The 14,896-nt window shown below is 32.3% G+C and overlaps 1 protein-coding gene across 1 annotated transcript in view; it reads right to left on the reverse strand.

The window, feature by feature from the left end:
• Positions 1 to 4,588, reverse strand: part of LOC140442975 (uncharacterized) — a 90,299-nt gene extending 85,711 nt beyond the window's left edge. Inside the window, exon 1 of the mRNA XM_072533954.1 lies at positions 4,349 to 4,588. The gene's annotated coding sequence lies outside the window, so the exon portion shown is untranslated. The remainder of the gene's footprint in view (positions 1 to 4,348) is intronic.
• Between the last annotated feature and the right edge of the window lie 10,308 nt (positions 4,589 to 14,896).

The raw sequence follows: 14,896 nt of genomic DNA on the forward strand, positions 1-14,896 counted from the left end.
AAAATATAAATTCCAATTCACATTAAGAGAGGAGTTCAACAAGGTAAATAATAGGTAGGTAAGGTAGGTAATATCGTCAAAGCTGTTTAATCCAGTCCTAGAAGACGTCTTCAAAAAAAACAAATTGGTCAACATATGGTATCAACTTTAAGGGCAACAAGTTAAACCATCTCCGATTCGTTAGAACCATCTATATCGTGATTATAGCGAGAACATTCGAGGAACTACAAACTATGCTGAGCTCTTACAGACAGCTCCTAATATGTCGGCCTAAAAATGAATACGGCAAAAACAAAAACCATAATAAATACAGACGACCTTAGACGTGAATACTAAAGACGTAATCATAATTAGCAATGAGATAGAACAAGCCCAAGAATATATCTATCTAGACCAATGTCTGAAACTTGACAAAGATAACCAAAATGCAGAAATCACAGGAAGAGTAAGACTGGAATGGGCGGCATAATCGCCAAATTCCTCAATACTTGAGAGCAAAGTGTTCAACCAGTGTATCCTTCCTATCATGACATATGGATGTCAAACCTACACCCTAACCAAGGTAGAGTATAGTAGAGTATTTATTTATCCACATAATAAATACAAATATTGTTTGTAACAAGTCAAAAAAAAATACATAGTATCTATAATAGGAATAGGAAGAAACGTAACTTAAATATATACAAACAAGAACACATATTAAACAGAAAAAGATTTATGGCAAAGTTATGGCAAGTCAGTGAATGTGCTGCAATTAGTCATATATTCTTCTGAGCAGTAAAAACAGTATTTCAGAAGATATTTTTTTATAAATTTATAAATTTGATATATATTTATAATATATATCAAATCATGAATGTGTTGCTTGTGTTTATTTCATAAAACTAGATAACTTAACTTACAGCTTAACTTACAGCATTTAAAATAGAAGAAGAACTGTCACACTTTAACCTACATTTGTCAAGTTTACCTCTAAAATCTGATATATAACATAAAAAACTCATTGTCTCCAAGTAAGAGATGTAGTTCTTTTAAAATCCTCCCCTTTTTAAATTTAATGTCTGTTTCGTCCCCCCGTTTTTTAAAGTGTTTTCTGTGTGTTTTCTGTGTGTCTTAAAGTGTCTCAATTTTAATTTTAACTTTATATATTGGACTTTACAACCATTTGCCACATATTACAACATAACTTTATCAAAGAAATTTGATAATTACAAGCTGATATAATTGCACACCCACACAATTTGTACATCTATTCTTATTCATTGTCTCACAACTGTCACCTTCCAAAACAAAAATAAAAATCTCAATAAATAACACACATTTCATAAATATATCTCCAGAATAAATATAAATAACTTTAAAGAACTTAATGGTATAGAACATTACATTCATCAAACAAACAATTACATTTATTTATCTCTACTTCATTGGATAAAATCTGTCTCCTCAAGAACTTCCCCGTTTACTGTTAAACAATTACAATAGTTGACTTGAGTTCTCCAATCAACAATACAAGATAGTTTGAACCATGTTCTTTCAACCATCAATTAATAGAGTACCGGCATGTAAGTAATGTTTTATTTATTTGTTTATTTATTAATTCATTACAGTTTAATAGAGTATTTTACCAATTTGTGGGTCTTACCTTGTCTGCTTAAACATTTTATTCATTTTGAAAAACCACAGACATGTAATATTGGCATAATTACTGTAATTTATATAATTTATATCACCTATCTTTATTTTATCGTTATTAGACAACACCCTAATATGGGTTTATTATTTTCAGCATTTATTTAACTTTGTATCGTGACCTGAAGATGCTTTGCATATTGTAGAAAGCGAAACCGGTCGTCTGATTAGTTAAATTAAATTGATTGTGAGTAAGTCTAATTTATTATTTCTTTTACCTTTTAAATATATATCATTTTTAATGTTTCAAATTTGACAACCCTTGCTAGTTGGCGAATAACGAATAATGAACTTATAGTTTTTCTTTAATTGTGAGATATGAGCCGACCAGTTCAGTCGATTATCTATGTTTATTTCCAATCGTTTAACAGCCTCTTTGTTATCTGGATTATTGTGTAAATTACTTGCACACATAACCAAATTTTGCGTTTTATCAGAGTTAAGTTTTAGTTTGTTTGCAGCAAACCATGTGCTAGATTTAGTAGAAACTTCTTCATGAGACATTTTTAAATTATCATTATTTTTTCCTGATATAACGTATGTCGTATCATCTGCAAATTGTATGGATTTGTACGGAAATAATAATTTAGGCAAATCGTTGACGTAAATAATAAACAAAAGAGGTCATCAGACCGAACCTTGTGGGGCTCTTGAGTATATACTTTTGAGCATTTTAGTACTTCTGGGAATACTCCAGTTGATAGAATTAAATTAAGAAGATAAGTGAAAGGTGTTAAAACTATTTGGTAAGTTTCTTTTAAAATTTAGCTATTGATTTCGTAAACGTCCCTATAATTAGAATGACTACGAGACTTTATTATTTGTGAGACCTCTTCTTCCACAACAAGACGAAAAAAGGACTTGCTCGGAGAATGATAATTTCTATAATTAAAGGGGACATCGACATTAATAGTGGGAAGAGATGTAATTATATTCTTTGCAATTGTAATAAAAAATTGATTTATTTCGTCTGGAGGTAGATCAGATTGTACCGAAGTGGATCTTTTGATGCTTCTTTCGAAATTTACTATTTTCCAGCTGTCTCTAGGTTTATTATTGGAATTAGTATTATACAGTAAAAGGTTAATATGAACAAACTAGCGTTAACAGGAATGGCATTGTTAGGTATATGACTGTCAAATAGAAATCGAAACAACTAAGTAAGATCAGAAATAAAAGTCGACGATATCACAACAAAAATAAGCAAACTCAAATGGAGCTTCGAATGCCACACCGCTAGACAAAAAGACCAACGTTGGAACTTCACAATACATTGGAGACCTTACAAAGGTAAACGACCAAGAGGAAGACCAGAGATGAGATGGGTAGACTACATAAAAAGAATAGCTGGAACAAATTGAAGGTATGTTCCTCAGGGTAGAAAAAGATGGAAAGAGTTAGGCGTCGCCCATTTAAAAAATGAACAGTAGATGAAGAAAAAGAGGGAGGGTTTTCAAAACAAGAGAAAATGTATTAAATTATGGGAATATTTATTCGTCCGTTACAAGAGTGTCATATGTCAGAATGATAATTATAAATGGTATGTCAGTTTCGATAAGTATAATTATCACCATAGTTTGTGACTAAATAAATGCCCAAGAAGTTATTTTTAAAAATAATTTTTTTATTTCTATACAATTCTAAAAAAATCTTCCAAATTATCAATATAGATACTCTTCCCGAATATATTAACAAAGAAACCTACGGTTAGCTCCAAAGTTTCAACTAGATGGCGGTAGAGTTTATGCCATATGACCAGCATTTTTTATAATTGTATAAAAAAAACTTAAAAAAAACCCTGTTTAACATAAAATTCGTCTATTTATAAGGATTTGAAGTTACATAAATTAGTTTTCGATAACACAATAACATAAAATGTAAATATTTCAATCAATAGTTATAAGATAAATTAATAGCTAAAAGAAAATTGAAATTAATTAGTTAGAAATTGAACAATGGTGTTTTTAGAAATTGTGATCACTAAAAAATAATAAACCCCGTCTTCAACGTAAGCTTGAAAATTCACAAACGCAAAATAAATTTCAAATTCATGTTACATTTTTATAAAATAGCTTTTTGTTTGTGTTAGCTAAACTATTTTTTACACTTTTCATCTTGTTCGTAGATTTGTTGTGGACATAAAAGAATATAGAAACAATTCAAAAGTAGTAAACGAAAATTATCTTTGTAAAAAATGGATAAAATTCACAAAAACATAACACCAACAAAAGAAATAAGAAATATCGTTATGAACATTTTTAAATTTTGACAGAAATTCTACGAATGCTACAAAAAGTATACTTTTAGAGAAACGGTAAAATTTATTTTAAATATATACTCATAATATTTACATTTTTCTTTTTCCAATTTTACTAAAACCCTACTTCCATATTACAGAAAACATTTTTGAGCGTTTTAAAAAACGTTTGCACAGTTTTTAGGTTAGAATAAACTCCAATAATAAATATGCCGAATTACTTAAAGCACAATGATTTATTTCAATTCAGTGTAATTTTTGTCAATTTTTATTTATTTATTTTTTTAATTAAATAATAATAAAGTCAGGTATAAGTAAAATGTTAGAGTTGTTCAAAAAATTTTCCTACATATGTCGTATAAATAATTTGAAAGAAGTATTCTAAAAAAAAGCACTGACCTTTATTTTATTGCCTTATGTATTTAGCAGCTCGGTCTGTCGTTGGAAATCTTGCAAAGTCTTCCAGGCAGCTTCGTCCGATGATCGTCCAACAGCGTGGTGGGATCGGAGGCGGCAAAAAGACGACTGACTGAAGGCGGCTGTGAAAATCGACGACCGAGGCGGCATATCAACGATTTACCGATCTTAGTGAACGCGACGTTGGCGGCGGCAGTAATACGCCGCCTCCGCGCACAAGCACTACACACCTGCCGGTCGCTCTGTCTTGGTTTGCTTCTCGCTTCACGGGAGCGTTCCGTCGTCCTGCAGGACTAACCAGGCGAGATCCTACAGGATTTTGGACTCTATCAACTCACAAAGAGCTCTGGATGTCGCCGTGGTTCTTATTCCGAAGAAGTATTCGGTTAAAGTGCGTAACTAGGTCACGGGGGATATATATTTTATTTAATGATTTCTCTGTTTATGAAAGAACTTATTTTTGTCGGGCTATTACCTCTCTAATAATTTGTAAGTTAACTATTGCTGCTTCAAATGCTTGACTCAATGTATAACAAAATTAGACTCCCCAATTATATAATCAGTCCTATTTTCTTAGATATCTAATGAATTATTATTTATACGAGCCTGCATTTTTCACCTCTAATTGGAACTATTAACTATCTTATTAGCTATTTTTCATCAACATTATTCAATCGCCAATTAAACCCCTTAATTTGTAATCTCACATTAATCTTAACTTCTTATATACCTACATAATTTTTTAATTACTCCACTCCACTGAATTTTTTGTTTTCCTTCTATTTATGGTTAGGACGATAACAGAATAATATTTTAATCTGTTGAACAACTTTCATAATAAATAAGTTACTTTTGGAGAGTCGCTGAACTTTTTGCGTAAAGTCGTCTTATGAAATCGACCTACGAATAAAATCAGCGTAATTCTAGTTTTGCAATTAATTTGATGGGAAAGCTCGAGTTTTGTATTATATTTTTTAATTCGCAGCTAATTTTTTAGGATCAACAAAATTTTCAAAAAAATTAAAAGTTAAATTTTTAAATTAATAAGCTTCTTGCATGAAAGATAGACATTTATTTATAAAATAAAATGGACCCGTCTTATCACGTCAAATCATGTTGCGGTTACTTATCTGTAGGAAAAATGTCAAATTTATTTCAGAAAATTTGTGGCGGCAGGAATAAATTAAATTGTAAAAAAAAATTTAATAAGGAATAAAAAAATAATACATCTTTAATGATTCTTCTCAGGTTTTTCCATAACACTAAAGTATTGTATAAGGTTAGCTCAAACATCTTGAACTTCAAAAAGTTCAGTAATGTCTTCATTTAGCAATTCATCTTCAAAATTGTCTTAATTTTGATCTCTCGCCAGGTTATACTCGTAGAATTTTGCTGTAGATTAGAACGGTTGAATTGTTTCAGCCTTCCAGCCACTTCTACTGGATGAAATAGTACCTAAACCTTATCTTCCATACATAAAAAGTTATGTTGCATATCTGGTTCTAATATAAAATTCAATATAGAAATTGGATTGTTTAGTGGACTTCTTAAAAATAGCTTTACTTTATTATCAGGATCTCCTTGTAAGAACCCATTTCTATCATCTCCATTTAAACTTCTGATCAAGAATATAAAATTATTTATTCCTACCTGGTAGGTACCTAGAAAAACATATCCAAGAAGAATCACGAAATTATCAGAATTTAAAATCAATATTTCTTATATTATATAGAAGATTTATTGAAAGTTTTAAAAATTTTCTGCTACCCTCTGGATATTTTGTATACTTTACTGTATTCTTTTTCTAGAGAATTATTAAAAGAATCTGACAACCTAGGTACTATGTGCATATTTTTCATTTTGGAATCCGATACTACTATTATTGAATCAATAGTACCAATGTCTCTTGAAAAAGGTTAATTAATCCATTTTTTAATTATCAAGATTATGAAAATATTGAATCCCTAAACTAAGTAAATGAAAACATGTATACACCTACTTTTATAATAATTAATTAACAACTATTTACAATATTTTTACAGAATATAGATTACTGTCGGTTTACTTAATCTTAACCTTTTAAAAATGTCTTTATCATTACAAAAATTAAAATGTTCAATTCTGCATCCAATATTATATTAACATTAAATATCATACTGATCATACTCTCCGATTTCATTAAATCTTTTAATATCCATGTCTCTAACCTACACTAAACAACAATAGTTAGGTTATATTTTTGATTTCGTGATAACCTACAACACAACGAACTACAATAAACACAATTTATTTTCCAGATAACTTCTTATTCAGTACTTTATTTGGCAAATAAATATTTTATATTTTATATGTCATTTTTATGTCATGATAGCCTTTTATATAGATAGATACCTAGATTTATTTTTTTTTCTTAGTATTATTTTTGTGACCTTTTTAACAGCTTGTTTCATTGATCCAATTTAAGAGTATTTGAAGGTCTTCTACAATTTCTGTAAGAATAGCTGTATCATCAGCATGTCTGATATTGTTAATTGTTTCTCCACCAATTTTTATGCCTTCTGGTCTGCTATCCAAAGCTTTCTTGAATATTTTCTCGGCACATAAATAAAAAAGATTTGACGATAATACAGAACCTCGTCGTACTCCACGTTAGTTGTACAATTTCTTGGTCCGACCGTCCTCAGTTTAGAGAGATGCTAAAATGTAGATGTTTTAGTAGTCTAAACTCATAGTTATTCAATCTTGCCGTTTCCATGCATTTAAAAAGTAGGTCATGTTAAACTCGATTGAATGCCTTTTGGTAGTCAATAAAACAGATATAGACGTTCTTCCGAAATTAACAATTTTTTTAGGGGAGAACAGGCATACAGAATCGGTATCCACTCTGGTTACTAAGCCATTTCTAAAGCCAAACTGTACATCATCAATTTGGCTTTTGAATGAATGGAATGCACGGATTTGAATTATTCGCAAAAAGATCTTTAGTACGTGACTGATCAGACTAAAGTTTAATTTCGCTGCATTTTATGAGTTCACTATATTTTGGTAATGTTATGAAGAGCGACTCATGTCAATCTTCTAGTATTTTGGCTTCGTTGTAGATTTTTTTAGAGAAAGTGGTTACGCAGACGATACTTCCCTCGTTCAGGTTTTAATATTTTGGCGGGAATTTGGTCTGGCCCAAGCGCTTTGCTTATTTTTGTTTGTTTTATTGCACTTTTGACCTGTGATTCCAATATACTAAGGCCTATGTCTTTCTCGTTGACATAGATAGTGTGTGACAAGTTTTCTCAACTGACATTTTGTAAAAGATTATACTACGTTCATTCCCAAGACGGGAAAAGCCCTGGACCTGACATGCTTCCTATACAAATCCTAAAAATTCTGAGAAGCACATTGATGTTTTAGTGACACTTTTGAACTAAATTTATAGTTCAAGCGTATTACCCAAAGAGTGGTTAACGTCGGTTTTTATTTGTCTCCCCAAAAAGAAAAACACAAGAGAATGCAGTGATTACCGCAACATTAGCTTGATGTTTCATGTGCTAAAGTTACTACTAAAAGCCATCCATAACCGAATATACCAGAAACTGGACATTGACGTTAATGCTACACATTTTGGTTTTCGCGAAGGCCTAGGAACGTGTGAAGCTCTTTTTTCACTTAATATACTAATACAAAGATGCCTAGACGTCAATCAAGATATATACGCATGTTTTATTGACTATAATAAAGCATTCGATAAAGTCTGACATGAACTATTAATGAATGTTCTGAAATCAAAGAAGATTGACTACAACGACCTATAAACAACGAGCAAAAGTACGTGTTAACGAACAGCTGTCAGAAGAAATTGAAATTAGACGTGGAGTGAGTCAGGGATGCGTATTGTCTCCAATTCTTTTTAATGCCTACTTCGAAGAGATCCTAAAAAAAGTTCTTGAGGGTAAAACAGCTGGAATAAAGGTAAATGGAGTTCCCATTAACAACATTAGATATGCGGACGACACTGTGATCTTAGTCTAAAATATTGAACATCTTCAGAGACTGATGACCAGAATAGCGGAGTATGGAAAAGAGCATAACAGCATAACAATGAACGTCAAGAAGACGAAATTTATGAGAATATTGAAAACTCAAAGAAATAACGAGAATCTTCTAATAAACGGAACCAATGTCGAACAAGTGGACAAATATGCATATATGGGAACAATGATTAACTCCACAAATGATTACATTCAGGAGATCAAAATCAGATTAGAAAAGGCTAGAACAAATTTCAACAAAATGAGAAGAGTGCTATGTACAAGGGAGTTAATGTTGAAACTAAGAGTTAGGTTGGCGAGGTGCTATGTTTTTTCGACTTTGTTTGATGGAGTGGAATCTTGGACCTTGAAAGCGACATCAATGAAAAAACTGAAATCATTCGAGCTGTGGATGTATAGAAGAATTCTGAAAATATCGTGGACAGAACACGTCACAAACAAAGAGGTTCCAAGAAGGATGAATAAAGAAATAGAAATTTTAAATATAATTAAAACAAGAAAATTGGAATATCTCGGACATTTTACACGTAGAGAGAAATACACCTTGCTCCAACTGATTATGCAGGGAAAGATCCAAGGAAAGAGAAGCATAGGGAGGCAAGCTCTCTAAAACCATATCTGGAGCTGGATTCCAGTCACCACCAGAAGTTGATCGAAAATCTCAGAACAACAAAAAATGAAGTTATACCTTCGAGTTCCCAAATTCTGAAGGTCAATAATACACAAAATCATGCTTTGGTAGAAAAGAATCGGCAAACTACTATAGCTGATAATAATTGTACATTTAATATTGTTAACAAATAAATAAAGATTATGTTTCGTTGATATGGAGCATTAATTGTCTCGTGAAATACTCTTGTCGAATATCATTTGAGAGAAAATTATTTACCGGCAAAGTTTTCTTCTTGTTTTATTCAAGTTTGTTGCCTTTTGACAATTTTCGCTTATGAAATTTTGAGAATTAACTGTCAAAATTTAAATCGCGAAAATTGCCAGTGAAATTGAAAATTTTCTCTCTTATGATATTATATACGATAATATTTAATTTCAGAAAATTGTTAATGAACTGCAATAGGGAATAAGGACTAATAACCCTCCGTCATAATTCCCTAATTATATATTAGTCTTAGAGATAAAAGTAGCAAAACACTACCTTATTCACTACACATCAATTTTAGCCTCATAATATTATATAATATAATTATATAACAATATCTAAGTCCGTATAACGTAACTCTAGCCATTTCTTGCTTATTTTATTCGACCTTTTTAGCCATCCCTGTGGCCTGTAGGCTTTTTCCGATGTTGAATGTCGACAGCAGTGCCCGAACCGAGCGAAATTTGAGAATTTCTGAATTTACGTTCTGTGCCGTCGCCGTCAAGTTATCCAAATAAAGTGACGGCTTAAAATATACACTGCAAATTTGGCTTATGCGTACCAGTCCATAATACAATCAAAATATATATAATAACCATAACCGTATATATAATGTTATAGCATGTCTCGCAAAACAGAAAACCAAAAAAGATATTAATGGAAGGCAACCGTATATACGTATTTCTGACTATTGGTCGTCTTCAGTACGCTGGAGCAAAGTTAGAAAAGGAGCACGTCAACTTGGGAAAGGATCACTACAGGAGCAATGCGACCAATTTGTGGCATTAGAGTTAGAAGACCCTGATGGTTTCCAGGGCAACAACTAACAATAAACACGGAGGAAGCTACAGCTACCTGGGGAAAGGAATGCCAAATGTTGAAACGTTTAAAGCAAATGGAAAAGGATATTGCGAGTAAATAATAAAAGTAAAATGTGATGGCATGTCTCGTAAAACAGCGAGAGAGTTTAATTATTCACTCGCATTATCCTTTTCCATTTGTTTTAAACGTTTCAACGTTTGACATTCGTTTGCTCAGGTAGCTGTAGCTTCCTCCGTGGTTATTGTTAGTTGTTGCCCTGAAAACCATCAGGGTCTTCTAACTCAATGCCACAAATTGGTCGCAAAAATCGGCGGCAAAAATCCTTCGTAAACATAAACTGCATCCTTATCGTATAAAGTTACATCAAGAATTGACAACCGATGATTATCAACGCAGATTAGCTTTTTGTTAATGGTCTTAGCAACAAGTGCAAAGAGACCGATTTTTTTTCGATGACGTGCCTTTTCAGTTGAGGCTACATTTCACAAAAAAGGAACGGTGAATCGGCATAATTTTATTATTATGCATCAATCAATCTCTATTTTGTTAACACTCATAGTCTAACTAGGTGGTCTATAAATGTTTGAGGTGGTATTGTGGGCGATTATGTAATTGGCCCACATTTTTTTGTCGGTCGTGTGAATAGTGCCATATATCTGGATTTTCTAAATAATCATTTGACAGTACTACTGCAAAATGTACCGCTTAATATTCGACAACAAATTTCAAATTTGATTTTAATATGAAGGTGCTCCAGGTCACCACATTGCTTCTTTTCACAATCATCTAAATAATAACTTTCCTGAGAGGTGGATAGACAGAGCAGGACCAACTGTTTGGCCACCGCGATCACCGGAATTCTCTAAAATTGATTTTTTCATGCGGGGCTATATAAAAGACCTTGTATACTAGAAGCCTCCAACAACGCCAGATGATATGAAAAATAGAATAAGAAAAGTTTTTAATAATATTGACTTACAACTGTTAAGAAATGTTTATATTTTTTATTAGTAACTTATTGAATAAAAATAATTTTGTTCACCCAATATTCAATACTTATTTCTACTTCTTCTTCTTCATGTGCCTTGTCCGTTCCGAACGTTGGCAATCAACATGGCTATTCTGACTTTGTTTGCGGCAGATCTGAATAGTTCAGCAGATGACAATCCGAACCATTGCCGCAAGTTTTGGAGCCACGAGTGTCTTCTCCTCCCTGGACCCCTTCTGCTGTCTATTTTCCCTTGGACGATCAGTTGTAGTACTCTATATTTATTGTGTCTCATAACGTGACCCAAGTATTCCAACTTTCTATTCTTTCTACTTACAAAAACTTAATGTATACCTAAAAATATCTCAGAAAATAATGAGTTTAGGTATAGGGATGCTACATAAAAATGAATAAGTATCATAAATACAATATTTCTAAAAAATAAAATACAGGATGAACCATTTAAAAAAATTGAGAAAATCGTAATTTTGTTTTGTAGTTCACCCTGTATACAAATTTTTGTCAATGATTTCAATTAACCCTGCGTTAGTGTGCGTAGATAAATTAGCACGAGAGGTGTTCCGGGGTATGTCATACTCCAAACTAAATTAACGCAGAAAGTTAACATTTTTAAATTGAATCATTTAAAATGGTTAATCTTGGTTTTTTACTTATTTATGATTCAAATAAATTTAATATGGTACTGTAAAAGTCTTATATTTAAATGGTAAACATCATTTATCCAACAGATTGTAATTATGCTAGTCAAAAAACACGAGTGTTTTTTGACTAGCATAGTCAATAATACACTCAGATATTATGAAAAACTTTATTGATCACACAAACTCTAAATAAACTTATAGCCCAAGATTCTACAAACTAAAGAAAAAAATGTTCGCCAAAATACATTGAAAAATAAAAAAGTTACGACTCCTCAAAATTGTCGCAATTTGAACACGTCATTATTGCGTGTTCCAAACAAATTGGAGTATCACATCGCATGCATATGTAAAAAGTCTTCCTATCTTTAATTCTTGGACAAACAGAACATCTACTGCTTGTCCTACGTCGCTTAGATCCCAACTGATGTACCTCTGGTTGCTGATTATCACGTAGTGGTTGACACAAGGAAGGGTTTTGTCTTTGTTGGTTTCGAAACTCAGTAATCAGCTGCACACCCAGTTCTTTCAAAAAAATTCGTCTTTTTAATTTATCGTTTTTGTATTTGTTTTATATATAACTCGAGCATTCACTCCAGCTGTATTCAAAAACGAAAAAAATAGTCAAAGTCCAACGACGACTATTTCTTGGTACGCTGTAATTAGCAGATAGCTCATCCAATGTGTCTACACCGCCTTTGGTTGAATTGTAAAAGTCGATAATTTCAGGTGATTTCTTTTCACCAGTTTCTTCAATTATAGTATCATCATGATGCAATGTAGAAAAGAGGATTATATTTTTTGACTTTTTTGGCACATATGAGACAGCCGTTATATCTTCTTTGAAGGCAAATTTTGAACTGTGAATTTCTCTTCCTCGTGTGTTCAGAAGTGCTGTTGGAATTTGCCTTTTGTTCTTCCCTAACTGTCCCAACCGATGTAAGATGATGAGTCTGAAGTAGATTGATCATGAGCGGATAACTGGTAAACCAGTTATCGAAAGTAATATTACGTTTAGTAACAGAAATTGGCCCAATCACTTTCTTCTTCAGTCTCCACTTCTTCAGAATCCTCCCTTTTATGTGCTGTCTCTCCTTGAGCCCTTTTTTTAAATATGATTGTCTCTTGACTTTCTAATGCGGTTTGTTCTTCCTTAGATTCACTATCAATGAACGATTTATCATCGTCAGAAATACTGCCAAACTCCGCCCATAAACGTTTTAACCTTTCCTGCTCTTGTTCGTAAGACATAATTATTATATAATTCAGTATCGCTGAAAAAAAAATAAAAATCATAGTACATCTCGAAAAAATATCAAAAATATGTAAATTTACCTCTAGAACACAAAACAACAAAAAGTTACAACAGTAGTGTATCACACACCCCAACCGTCTTTGAGCAACTTCTAATTTAAACTGAAATTGTATGTACATCTGGTAACAAGATCATCGTGAGAAAACATCTATAAACTACAGCTACTAGGCGCTAGAAGACGCTATTTCATCTACTTTCGATTTTATAGAAATAAAAGGAGTACCTGTGGTATGGTATACCCCAGAACACTAACCGAGGGTTAAACTCAATTTAAAAACTACAATATATTGTTTACTTTATTATATAAAATAAATAATTGTTTATGCATTACTTCTTTATCTACATTGTGTTGATTTCATAGGGATTCAGAAATAAAACTGGTCATAACTTGTTAAATACTCTGTATAGTAATGCAAAACCCAATACTATAAGAACAAGAATTATGAGACGAAATTTTGGAAAAATATAAAGGGTGTCCCATTTAAAAAATTGTATGTTGGCTATACCACGTAGTTATTAATCACCCTGTAGAATTCCACATATTTTCCAGGTGGGGAGACCTACACTATTACATTTTTTCTTAGAGGGCTAAAGTTGGAGCGAAAATTCTTGACAGCAAGACTTTAATAGACAAGAATACTTAAGTTCTTGACATTTTTAGATGAATGTGATGTGTTATACCTTGCTTTGTTTCTTCTTTCTTCAGTAAATTCTTTGGGACATTTTGCGCCCACCAACATTTACCTCAAGATATTACTTTTATTTTCAAAAGTATTAGTCGAACCAAATTAAAATTGGATAAAGTTTGGTTCATTTACTAGTTCCAAATTCAAACATTTAAGTCATCTCCATAAGAATATAATGCTAATAAATTTCTCAAATAATTGATACTTAATTTTGTGTCAATTCAAGTACATTTTTTTTCGAGAAATTTCGTCCCGTGGTCGCTGGCCTATTTTTAAGGGTGAAAAATCACGAAGAAGACTCCACTGGGCCGCTATTGCGGACAATCCCGAATTGTAAGAAATGCAGTCCCGAACAAAGCGGCTGATTGTTTGTGAAGGATGATGGATAAGGGCCTTTTAGGCAAACTCAGAGATCACAGGACGAAAAGGACTGAGGACCGAAACTCAGACGCAATAAGATAAGTGATTTTTTAGGGTTGGGTATCAATGAAAGCGGAGAGACGCTTAGGTGATTAATAATGATGTCTGAATAAATTCGGCAACTCGGTTTTGAGGAATATTTTAACGATTTTGCTGGTAATTTATCAACTTTAGTGAATTATTTACTTAGATAATTTTACGCAATATGAAAAACATTTTGTTAAACGGAATGATTTTACAGGGAGATGCTTTAAAGGCTAGCTTGAGTAATGAGAGCTCCCAATAGTTTAACAGTCTCGCTATCTGGATCATTGTGTAAATTACATGCAGATATATCCAAATTTTCCGTTTTATCAGAGTTAAGTTTTAGTTTGTTTGCAGCAAACCATGTGCTAGATTTACTAGAAACTTCCTCATGAGACATTTTTAAATCATCATTTTTTTCCTGATATAACGTATGTCGTATGATCTGCGAATTGTATGGATTTGTACGGAGATGTGAATTTAGACAAATCGTTGACATAAATAATAAACAAAAGAATTCCTTGAACCTTGTGGGACTCCATGTTTTAAGGATAGAAAATTGGAGAGATGAGCAAAATGTCATGTGAAACGCAGTCAAAAGACTTCGAGAAGTCGCAAAGAGAAATTGCTATGCGATTGCCGCATTCAAGCCCCTCAATCACCTCGCCAAGATTAAATACTGGGTTCGTAGTA

This window comes from Diabrotica undecimpunctata, chromosome 6 (assembly GCF_040954645.1).
Source record: "Diabrotica undecimpunctata isolate CICGRU chromosome 6, icDiaUnde3, whole genome shotgun sequence".
Classification (NCBI taxonomy): domain Eukaryota; kingdom Metazoa; phylum Arthropoda; class Insecta; order Coleoptera; family Chrysomelidae; genus Diabrotica; species Diabrotica undecimpunctata.